Source organism: Sapajus apella, unplaced genomic scaffold (assembly GCF_009761245.1).
Source record: "Sapajus apella isolate SASKATOON/1434 unplaced genomic scaffold, GSC_monkey_1.0 scaffold54, whole genome shotgun sequence".
Lineage (NCBI taxonomy): Eukaryota > Metazoa > Chordata > Mammalia > Primates > Cebidae > Sapajus > Sapajus apella.
In genome coordinates, this window is record NW_022436994.1 from 3,803,387 (window position 1) to 3,816,612 (window position 13,226).

General features: G+C 39.0%; 1 pseudogene; it reads right to left on the reverse strand.

Moving 5' to 3' along the window:
* Nucleotides 1-669: 669 nt before the first annotated feature.
* LOC116527433 overlaps nt 670-13,226 on the reverse strand; it is a 60,777-nt pseudogene continuing 48,220 nt past the window's right edge.

The window sequence follows — 13,226 nt, forward strand, 5'->3', positions numbered from 1 at the left end:
TCAAGCATGTACTAAATTCGGAAAAGAATTGCAATTGCCATTCCAGTCATCTCTACCCTTTGACTTTATTTTTCTTCCATTTTCAGGGGAAGAAAACATGAAAAACTCCCCAAACCCTCAAATCTTTATATCTTTTACTGAGGGTGCTAAACTGTCCCTTTTTCTGTGTAGATATGAAAAAGATATGGTCTTGCCTCTGGTGATATTTGCTCTGCGGGAAAGAAGTTGAAATAACATTCTGGACGCAGATAGACTACAAATGACTTGAGCCCTTTGAAAATCACTCTCTCCGTATTGATTCACTGGGGGAATGAAAGCCTATTGGACTGACCGAAGCCAGCCCTGGGCAGACACAGACCCAGGGCTGCAGAATTCCATGGGAGAGACAGGAGTGCTCTGGGAAATTTGAGCTGCCAAGGGCACTCAGACACATGCCCACCAGCCAGGCTTGCTTCAACTTCATGCCCACCTTTGAAAGGCTTTCAGCTTATTCCAAACACTCTCTCTCCCATTTTCAGGTGACAAGTTTGGAAAGAAGAATGGAATCCTTATTTCTTACAGTAGCTGTGATCAATAATGATATAAAAATACTTTGTTTTTTAATTTCCAAAGCTGTTGACTAAACATTATTGTATTTCAAGCCTCCTATAAACCTAGGACTAATTCTCTTTATTGTGCTAAGTCTTTCCTCCACAGAAGGAGAAACAGACTCTGAGACCCGCAGAGAGTGGTCAGCAAGGCAACGTGGGTGGAGGCAGTTTTGGCCACCTGTTCTCTGACACCTGGATAGTATCGTTGGACCTCATCAACAGCTTCCAAGATTCCTGGCAATGCCAGAAACACATCATCCATCAATGTAGGAATAGTTAATACATTATATTAGAAATACAATAGAAAACCATGCTGCCATTTGAAACAATGAGTTAGAATGTAGCACTCACGCGGGAACAAGTCAGTCTACACTGTGTTGTGAAAAATATCAAGCAATAAAACAAAGGGATAGCAAGATTCCATTTCAGTTTTGGAAAATATGACTGTGTTTTAAATGTTTTTGCAGGAAGACCTTCAAAGGTACTCACAAAAAGCCTAAGTGAATCTGGGATTCTCTTTGCAGTAAAAGCACGACTGGTTTGGGGTTGGAGGTAAAGGAATAGCAGTTTCAACTTTTTTGAGGGATAGAATAATAGCACCAAGTCCCTCTCGCCCCTGGGCTTCAGTGTTACCAGCCAGCATGATCTGAGTTACGTTGCTTTGTAGGCCTTCCCAGTGAGCTCTTCGAGTCATGATCATAATTTTAAATCAATAAACGTACTTTTGTTGAGCAGACAGGGTGCTGGGAGCTCTAATTCATTCCCTCTTTTGTTCTTGGCCCTACTCTGCAAGAGAGGCATTAACATGAAAAATAATAGCTTCTCTGCATAAATGCTGGCTAGCAGGACAAAAGAGGGAGACCTGCACATTTACAGGTTCTTCTAAAGGCAGGAGCTGATACTGGGTGTGTGCAGTAGACCGTGCCCCTACACTATGAAGTAGGGACCATCATCTCATTTTACATGAAGGAAACTGAGGCTCAGTAAAGAAGTACCCAGAGCTATCCCTCCAGCTAAGTGCAGAATCGAACCCCATAGCTGACACTGTGGTCAAGAGAGACAGTCTAAAGGGAATGAGTCCTTGGGTGTGGTTCTGGCTGAACTTAGCTATGTGGAGAACTAAGCACCTGGGTGCATGCATGTGTGAGTGTGTGTGTGTGCAGTGTGTGTGCCTGCACACCCATATGCATGTTACACAGTGTCAGTAGGACAGGGAAACAATACTTCTTGTCTCATGCTAGTGCCACAAGATAACCCTTTTCATCGCACCTAATCACACCTAAAAATTCCTGTCTGCTCTCCTTCCAGCCCTCAAGCTGCCCTACATCACTTCATATGACAGTACTGGGGATACTCGGGAAGCTGCTTGAGCCCCAAGAGACCTCCTGGGGAAAGTTTCTGGTACCTAGACAGAGCTCCCTTCCCATTTTTCTCTCTAGGATTCTTCTGGAATGTCCACATTTTCCTGTTGCAGAATTAGGGGTATATGCAGAAATGGGATGAAAGAGGAAAAGGGTTATGAAACTGATAAAGACTCCTTCCCATCTTTTTTCTCGTGTGTGCTCTGGGAACAGGGAAACCTTCCAGCCTGATGGAGACATTGTAACTGAGCTCCTTTCTCTACCCACAGAAGTACCCCCTTCTGAAGGGCTGTTCATGGCATCAAATGAGGGCTGGCCTTGGGATGTTTCATTATGAGACACGGAAGCACAGGATTTGAGCTAAATCCATTAAAAAAGAAAATGGAACTGAGATGTGTGTAGGTGAGTCCTGGGGGTGGCTGACACAAGTCACCGATGTCTTCAAGGTTGGAGTTTTATCGGAAACGCCCTTGGTACTCTCCCCAGGGTTCTGTATGCACCCAACTCTAACTAAAATTGCAACATGATACAACAGATGAAAACAGAGAAAGTTGAAATAAGCTTTTTGGAAGTTGTGGCTGCACAAAGCCATTGTACAAGGAAAGTACAGAGAAAACAATTGGAATCATTTCAGGCTTTGAAAACTTATAATTACAGGTGAGTGGCTATTATGTTATTGGAACAGCCATTATAACTGAAAGGTACAATTTCAGATAATATATGTGAGGACATTAATACACCATCAGATTTTTACAGCACAAGTATCACAATACATCCAATTTCAAATTAAAGGTTACCTTCCTGGGTCTTTTTTCCCTTGATTCTCTGCCTCTATTTTTAAGTAGAGCATTCATGTGAAATAATGGCATCATTTCTCAAAAAAAAAAAATCACAATAATTTTTGGTTGCACACTTTTTACTATCATTTAAAACCCTCCAGGTCTTTAACATTGTAGGAAAATAACAAAAATCAAAATCACCCATCAGTACATTCTCTACATGACGGTCACTCTGAGTTACTTATGCTAATTGAATAGAACTATGGCGTGGAAAATCAAGGTGGAGGGAAATCTAGAAATTACCTTTATTTACACCTTGAATTTAAATTTAAATGTGCATGTGTTTGAGACCTTGGAGGTCTCCAGACACTGGATTGGGAACCTCAGTCGGGGCTGCAGAAAACTGAAGGACACAAGACATAGAAAGCACTGTCCCAATTCTGTCTGGAGCTCTATCACCTTGCTGTTGGGTGCCATTTCCAGCACCCCTGACCCTCCACACCCTATGAGTCCTGTGTAGTACATGATCCAGAGGATTATTGTGATGAAAGAAAGGTACCCACAGACAGAGATGAAGGACCAGGCAGGGGCACCAAGACATCTGCATGGGACACTTTCCATGGAAGCGGTAGTTTCCCTTGACCACTGGGCTGTCTGCTGTTCAGACTCTAAAGAAATAAAGTTCCCAGCATAAGAGCCTGCGAGAAAACTCCTTTGGCCATTCCTAGAGGGATTTTTGTGCCTTCCTGGTCCTTCTCACCCACCCTAGGATCTCTGGCTGAGTGGTTACTTGTCCATTTGTGGGAGTAACTGAAAGCGAATAGTGACACCACAACATTTGGCCGAATACTTATTTTGAGTCTGAGTGAATTGTAGGTCCATTCCTAGGCGTTCAACCTCTTAGTAGGCTCACTTCCCAGGTTGTTGTATGGAAATCCAGCTCAGTTCTATGCCTCACCTGGTATAAATTCCTGACACAAGCTAGTTCCACCATTTAAGAAGATTGCCCATGTCTCTAACCCCCAACTTCCCTGTTAAAACTCCAAACAACAGAATATATGAGTTTCCATGATCATGCAAACACCGGACTGAATTAAGCCATCTTCTACTTTTGCATTGATTTTTCATGTTTTCTAGTGTTTGCTGCAAAATTTAACAATTTGTATAGGGCGGCTTTCTCAGAGAGACTGATGGTCTGTAGGTTATTGGAAAGAGTGATACACGACTGTGGCAATAACAGATTTTATTACATAAGCCACAGTGATAGTAATCTGACCTAAATAAAAGAGAAAAGGGGGTTGAGAATATTAATTATGGATGATTGAGAAATAGAATGATCTTTTGTCATTTTAAGATGCAAGTTTATTGCAATGCATTATGTTTTCTGTATGAAATTAAATAGAAAAAGTCCCAATTTAATGTATGATAATCTAAATGTTTTTTCTGTGAAAAATGCCTTATGTCCATATATATAAAATAATTCTGAACAGTAATAAAATTGCATTGTGGATAGTTTTATGGAACTCTCTGCATGAGCTGCACAGTGATGAGCATATTCCCATGAGTAAGAACACCTTAGATATAAAGGTGCTCCTCAGCTGCTGAATGGGTTACATCCCATAAACCCACCAGAAGGAGAAAATGGCATGTGTTAAAGATGCATTCAATACTCCAGTGAAGCCATTGTAGAGTCAAACCACAGTAAGCTGACCCAATTGTGGTACAGATGCCCCATGACTTACGATGGCGTTATCTTCCAATAAACTCTTGGTAAAGTTGAAAAATTGGAAGCCCAGCCATGGTACACCAGGGACAATTAGTACCAATATATAAAGATCAAAGTCAGAAAAAAATAACAGCCTAAAAAACGCAGCTTAGAAAACCTCTATGAATACTTTGCTGTCGATACTGGCTACGGAGAACATGGGACGAGCTGGAGCCACAGATCAGCAGGCGTGTTTGCGATTTGATGTCAGGGTAGTTTTAGTAAATATCCCAATTACATCTTCATTATAAAATAATCACATATAATGTAGAAAATATAGATGGCAAAACAAAAATGTTACATGTCACCTACAATATGACAACATGGAAGAGAAAAAACACTTTGAACAAAATATTTGACACCTGTTTACATAGCAGGCAACATGCTCAAGGAAAAATTATTTCTGTACTTGTCCCAATTGTATGGATCTGCTAGGAAAGTCGGGGCACTCAGTGATTCATTCCGGTGTCTGAAGCACTTTGCCTTGGTCAGACGCCCTGGGACAGGGACATAGAAAGTAATCAGTTGGATCCTGAGCTTTGGGCTGCAGCCAGCAATGCTCCCCTTTCTCTGCCACCACCTTCTCCCACTAACTCTCACTCACAGGAGGGAACAGCTGACAGAATTTCTTAACCAGTGTAAGTAATTCAAGGAGGTTTATTAAACTAACTTTAAAAATTTTAAACAGTTGATAGGTTATAAAGACATAAGTAAAATGTTTAACCGTACTGTAGAATCAAGAAACTTATTCTTGTCCAAACCTATATTTATCTTAAGGAAAGTTTATTCTCAAAACCTTTAAAAAGGAGAGTCTGTTTCCTAGCCACCGCCATATAAAAATAATCTGTAGAAGTAGCAAAGGTTGTTCACGAGGTCCTACGGTGTCAATTCACATACTCTTTAAACATGGACTTACATTCACACATGGTATCTATTTTCAGAACACATTTAATAGGCAATATGGCAAAGGTACAGAAATACTTTCAAAGCATGTATACTCATAATGCATAAATGACTACAGTGTAAATTAACTGAATTATTCATTGAGGTGAAGTGCCAGGCAAAATGGTCAGGACAGGTTAAGCTCATTTTTCAAAACCAAAAATTGTCAGTTCCTTATGATGCCTGAGGACACACTACATCCATGTCTATATAAAAATAAAGCATTTGTGGGAAAAATAAACTATTCAGCCAGTCGTTTCCCATGTTTCTCTATTGAAGCCAATGTCAGCTGGATGAAGACTGGATAAAAACATCCAGTTGATTGACTACAGCTTTAAGGAGAAACCTGGTAAATACAAAGAGTTTTTGACAACTTTGCAGGATCGAAGTCAAATCCTTGATTTTATACATGAGAAAAGTGACTAAGAGAAGCTGGGCAACTTACCTAAGCAAAGAGCATGTCTGATGACTAGAATGGCCAAGCAATGACAGGTAAGGTGTAAGGTAAGAGCGGTGTCCTTATCTGGACAGGTTTCCACCCTCCCTTTGTTTCCGGTCGTCTTGATAAAGGGAAAACCTGTGGTTTGGGATAAGAAGTTTAATGAAAGTGGAAAGTAGGTCCTCTTTCAAAAAATATCCCAGTAAACTCTTTGCAAGTAGTGTTGTTCATGTTGCAGTGGAAGCAACATCTGGCAGGGTGGCAGCTCAGGGAAGAGGGGCTCAACCTTATCCTGAGTTTTTGGGTATGAGGCATGTGAAGGCTTTTGGGTATGAGGCATTTGAAGGCTTCATACACAGCCAGCCCTAACACCCTTCCCTTTCCAACTTGCACCCTGAGATTAGTGGTCCATAGGACCCCATAAGGGTGTTTGTGAGAAGTCTGAACTGGAATGTGGTCAGCGGTCTTTAAAGATGGACTCCAACAACTGCTCCCTGCTCTGTGTGTACATGCTGCTCCTTTGTCAAGGAATTACATTTATTTTCCCTTCATTTATATTGAGGTTGAACTTGTAACTTGTTGGACAAGTGCAGGTTTTAAGTCTAGCCCTTAACAGGACTGGAAGCATTTGCTTTTACTCTCTTGGGCCCCAGTCACTATTATCTAAGGAAGCAAGTAGAAACTGCTGAAGGAAGAGTGAGCTCTTACACAGCACCAACGGCTAGACATGTGAGAGAGGCTCTTCTAAAAGTGCCAGACCCAACCCGGCCTTCAGCAGAACATGGAGGGAAGAGCATCCCCCGCTGACATCACGTGGAGCAGAAGATCTGCTCACCTCAGCTCAGCAAACCCACAGAATCCTGAGAAATAACAAGCTGCTTTGCTTTACTTGCTAAGCTTCACATTTACGTAGAGTAGATATCAAAAAGCATCCAGGGCTCAGAACATGACACTCGTGTAATGTTGTGTGTTATTACAAAAGCCAAGTTTTACTTTAGGGCTTCCTATTCGGAGTTGCCACATCACATGAAAACCATAACCAGGGATTTACCCTAACTAAGCTTCAAGCCTTCTGAGAGCAGAAGGAAAGGATATCCTGGAAGCTAGGGTGCTCTCTCATGTAACAGAGATTGAGATAGGATTCGTGGCAGGGGACGGTATCAGGAGAACAAAAGAGGAAAGACCAAATTAAACAATGAGGGCACATCTGGATTCTGTCTTTTTGTTACTACAGATAATCTCAAATCAATGAAACCTTCCAGCTGGCTCCCTGCTTCTCACCATCCTTTACCAGAAAGCATGAATGTCAAAATCGGTCATGTACATTTTTTGGAATCTGAGCCCCAAGGAGAAGGAGAGAAAGATTGGCAGTTTATGCGTTACCAACACTAACTCAGGAAAAGTATGGTCTTGTCCATAGCCATACCACCCGAATGTGCCCAATCTCATCTGCTAAGTTTAATCTTGTGTCATTCCTCCATCATGCTTTCTTCGTCCAATTCTGAAGAGTGGTTGGGTTTGTCATGTGAGGCAATGAAGTGAGATTCTCCTGCATATGTGTGTGCTTTGTTATGTTAAGTAGTATTTGTCCACAGCATACAATATATGTCATGGCTCCAATGATGTTTCCTTGCTCATGGTGTCCTGTTGCAGCTGACTGATTATATAGCTGACCAAATTTTACGATGGTTAATTATGCAAGTTTCAGAGAGCTAAGGATGATATTGAAATGTGATCTATGCCAAGCTTAATGTTCCATTTCATAGCAATTTAAATGAAACAAAAATGATATGTCCATAGTCCCAGTAATCTTGAACTCTCAGCTATCCTATAATGGGAGAGAAATTTCTAATCAATAAGCAAGGAGCAGATGAATACATCAAATATGAACCCCAGTGACTTGCAGAACTTAACCCTCCTTCCTTTAACACAATGAGCAATGGAAACACCATTGGTCCCTCATCAAGGGGTCTGGAAAACTAGGAGACACATATGCATGGGCAAAGAAGCTTTGAGCAAAGGAGACACAGGATGCAGATTCAGCCTTTAATTCTTTCCACTTCTACTTAGTGATTTAGTGTCTGCCTTGCACTATAAGTGTTATGGGGAGGTGTGGACAAAGAAGAGACAATGAGAATTCTCCTGATTGGGCACTGTCTCCACCTTGGAAGTTTTCACTAATTGAGGCTGGTCATTTAGGCAGCTAACAGTGAAATGACTGCCAAATTCTGTAAGTCAGTTCAGAAAATGGATCTTTTCTAATTATGTAACCAATTGAGTACTGGCACTGGGATTTTTTTTTAAGTCTAAAAGATATGGACATTTCAAACATTTACAATCCAATGTGATACACACATAAGGTGGGTGATGCAAAATGCCAAGGGAGCCGAGGAAGGGAATCTAAAGAAGGATGTAGAGGTCCACACAATCTCTCTCTTTTGTTCTGAGTATTGAAAGAAGCTTTGGAAGTTCTGAGTAGAGAATGAAGGAAGGATATCATGGGTAGGGACAATAACAGATGAAAGGGCATGTTGTATGAAGGCTGGCAACTGATACCACGTGACTGTCACATAAAATGAGCTTGGGTCTAGTGAGATACGAGTCTGGGACAACCTTCTTATGAAGCTGACTACAAAAGGACTTGAATAATATAGTTTAGAATGTATGGGAAAATGCAATGAAGGGATAAATCAACGAAATCTAACACATATACATAGAACATTTGACTCAACAACAGCAGAGAGTACATTCAAGTGTACTTGGAATATTCTGCAGGATAGACCATATGTTAGGTCAAAGATTAAGTCTCAATGTATTTTTAAAAATAGACATCATGCAAAGTATCTTCTCCAGCCACAACAGGATAAAATTAGAAATCAATAACACAAGAACACTGGAAAATTTATGAATTTGTGGGAATTAAACAATATACTTTCAAAAAGCCAATGGATCAAAGAAAGCTGAAAATGAAAATCGTAAAGTATCTTGAGACAATAATAGTTAAAACATAACTCACTAAAACTGTGAAGTGCAATGAAAGAAGTGCAAAAGGGGGAGGTTTATATCTGTAAACCATCACATTAAAAAAGTACTCAAATCAACAATTTAACTGATAAAGAACAAACTAAAGCCAAAGCCAGCAGGAGGGAAAGAAATAAAAATTGGAATAGAGATAAATGAAACAGAAAATGAAGAACACTAAAGAGAATCAATAAAACAAATAAAAAGTTGTTGTTTTATTGGTTTTATTTTTCAAAAAGTTTTTTTGAAAAAAATTCACAACATTGAACAAATCTTTAGCTAACTGTACAAAGTGAAGAGAGAAGGCTCAAATTACCGAAATCAGAAATGAAAGTGGCAACATTCCTAGCAATGGTACAGAAAAAAAAAAAGGATTATAAGAGTACTATGCACATATGTACATCAATGAGTTGAGTATACTAAATGAAATGGGTAAATCACTAGTGACACAAAACTGGCCAAGATTGAATTATGAGGAAATAGAAGTCCTGAATATACCCATAACTAGTATAGAGATTCAAGAAAGAATTGAACATCTAACAAAATAAAGCCCTGGACCTGATGGTTTCACTGGTGAGTTCTATCAAACATTTAATAAAGAACTAATACCACACCTTGGCAAAATTTTCCAAAAAAATTGAGAGGAAAAAACATTTCCTAACTTTATGAGGCCATCATGACTCTAAAAACAGGCAGACAAAGACTACAGACTAATATCTCTTATGAACATTGATGCAAAAATTCTCAACAAAATACTACAAACTAAACTCAAAAGCATATTAAAAAGATTAAAACCTATGACAGGTGGTATTCATAAGAATGGTTTAACATATGAAAATCAATCAATGTAATATATCCCATTAATGAAATGAAGGAAGAACTGGTTATCACAATTGATGCAGAAAAAATATTTGACAAAATTCAACATCCTATCATGAAAAACACTCCACAACTGGAAATAAAAGAAAACTACTTTAACATAATATATGTAACATATAAAAAAAACCCACAGCATACCTACTCAATAGTGAATGACTGACATCTTTTCATCTAAGCTAGAGAAAAAGGCAAAAATGTGCACTTTCATGACATGCGTTCATCATAGTACTGGAAGTTTTAGCCAAAGCAATCAGACAAGAAAAAAAATAAATAAAATGCATCCAAATTTGGAAGGGAAAAAGTAAAATTACCTCTGCTCACAGATGACATGATTATATATATAGAAAACCCTAAAGCTTCTACAAAATACTTGCTAGAATAAACAAATTTAGCAACAAAATGGAATTACAAATCAATATGCAAAAAAATTAGTTAGATTTCTATACACAACAATGAACAATCTGAAAATAAAATTAAAAAAACAATTCAATTTACAATAGCATCAAAAATAAAATACATGTATTAAGAAATTAAAGATGCATATGATAAAAATTATAGGCCTGGCAATGTGGCTCCTACCTGTAATCCCAGCACTTTAAGAGGCTGAGGCAGACGGACCACAAGGTCAAGAGTTTGAGACCAGCCTGGCCAATATGGTGAAACCCTGTCTCTAATAAAAAGTACAAAAAAAAATTAGCCAGGCATGGTTCACATGCCTGTAATCCCAGCTACTTGAGAGGCTAAGGCAGGAGAATTGCTTGAATCCGGGAGGCAGAGATTGCAGTGAGCCAAGATCATGCCACTGCACTCCAGAGTGAGACTCCATCTCAAACAAACAAACAAATAAAAAAAAAACCCATGAAATATTGCTGAAATAAATTAAAGACATGAATAAATGGAAAGATTCATGTTTATAGATTGGAAAACTCAACATTGTTAAGATGTCAATATAACCCAAAGTGACTGGCAAACTTAATGCAATCAGTAACAAAATCACAATATTTGGTAGAAATAGAAAAACCCATCCTAAAATTTATACAGAATCCCAAGGGATCTCAAGCAGCCAAGTAATTCTTGAATAAAAAGAAAACAGAGCTGGAGAACTCATGTATGCAGATTTCAAAACTTACTACAAAGCTACAGGAATCAAAACTGTGTTGTACTGGTATTAAGACAGTGTCCAAATTAAGACATTAAGTATCTGTTAAGACATGTAGACCAATGGATCAAAACAGAGAGCCCAGAAAGAAACCCCCGTATATATAGTCAAATGACTTTCAGAAAGAGTGCCAAGATCATTCAATGTGGAAAGAACATGCACCCTCTTTTTAACAAATGGCCCTGGGAAAACTGGATACCCACATACAAAAGAATTAATGTGGGCACCATATATAAAAATGGCACCATATATAAAAATCAACTCAAAATGGATCAAAGATCTACATACAAGGGCTAAAACTTTAAAATTCTTAAAAGAAAACATAGGATATAATCTTCATGACATTAGATTTGGTAATGATTTCTTGGATATGACACTAAAGGCATAGGCAATAAAAGAAAAAGTAGACATAGAATTTCATAAAAATTAAAAATTCTATGCATCAAAAGAACCTCTTAACAAAGTAAAAAGGAAATTCACAGAATTGGAGAAAATTTTTGAAAATCACATATCTAATAAGAGATTAACATCTAGAATGTATAGAGAGTTCCAAAAGCTCAGTTACAAATAAACAAACCATCTTATCCAAAAAATGGGCAAAGGACTTGAATAGATGTTTCCCCAAGGAAGATATACAAATGACCAATAAATACATGAAAAGATCTTCAACATCACTAGTTACAATGAAAATTGCAAATCAAGCCACAATGACATACAACCTCACACTCGTTAGACTATTGTCAAAAATAAATAACTAAATAAATAACAGAAAATAGCAAGCGTTAGCAAGAATGTAGAGTAGTTGAAACAGTTGAGCACTGTTGGTGGGAAGGTAAACTGGTGCAGCAGCTGTGGAAAATAGTGTGGCCGTTCTAAAAATATTAAATGTAGAATTACCATATGATCCAACAATTCTACCTCTGGGTATATACCTAAGAGGAATGAAAGCAAGGATCCAAAAGAATATCTGTACACTCGTGATAGCAGCAGCATTACTTACAATCGACAAAATAAGGAAGCAACCTCTCAGGTCCATCTACGGATGACGGAATAATTGAAATGTATTGTACACGTACAATGAATATCATTCACCCATCAAAAGGAAGAAATCCTTATATATGTGTCTCAGTCTGCTTGTGCTGCTAAAATAGAATACCAAAAACTGGGTAATTTACAATGAACAGAAATTTATTTCTTATAGTTCTGGGGGCTTTAAGTCCAAGATCAAAATGCCAGCTGATTCAGCCTCTGGTTCAGGACAGCTCTCTGCTTCCAAGAGGAGGCCTTGTTGCAGCCTCCAGAGGTGAGGAGCACCGAGTTCTCCCATAGCAAAAGGTAGAGGGGCAAAAGGGGGACAAACTCCTTCACCAAGTCCTTTTATAAGGGCACCTAATCCCACTCATGAAGGAACAGGTCTCTAGATCTGATTACCACGTGAAACTCCCACCTCTTAATGCCACCACATTGGTAACACTTGGATTTTAAAGGAGACCCATTCAAATCATAGCAAAGTGTCACAACATGGATGAACCTTAAGACATTAACCCAAGTGAAATAAGCCAGTGACAGAAAGACACCGTGTGGCTCCATTTACATGAGATATCTAGAATAATCAAATTCACAGAGACAAAAAGTTAAATGGTGGCTTCCAGGGACTGAGGGGAGAGGGAAGCGGGGAATTGTTGTTTAATGAGTATGAAGTTTCAGTTCCCCAAAACTGTGCACTCAGAATGGTTAAGATGGTACGTTTTATGTTATGTGTATCCTGCCACAATAACAAAACTGTTATTTTTAAAAAATAAGCAATGGAGGAGAAATGGAGAGTTTGTAAGCAAATAGTGACATTATTTTTTTCTGTATTTATTAGGAAGCTTATTTAATCACCACCATGGAAAACAGCACGAAAGAAAGTAAATATTGGGAGAAGGCAATAAATGGCCCTGGACTGAGGCCATATGTTTTCAAGAGAGGAGATGACACACCAGGGGACCCTTGTGTGATATCATTGCTAGGAATTTGTGATCAGCTCCAGATGAGAGAGTGAGAGAAGCAGATGGGAAACTGTGGGACCCTGTCCTTGTAACCTGAGTGGAAGGCAGCAGTATCACCATGGCAGAGGAAACAGGAAAAGCAGCTGAGAAAGAGGAGGTGGAGTTCAGGGCTTTACATGAACTGAAGGGATATCACCCAGCTGAAACTCTTCATTGAGATTCTGGTTTCGGGTACGTTCGTGCTGCGGACTGAATGTTTGTGTCCCCTCACAAATTCAGATGTTGAAATGCTCACCATGT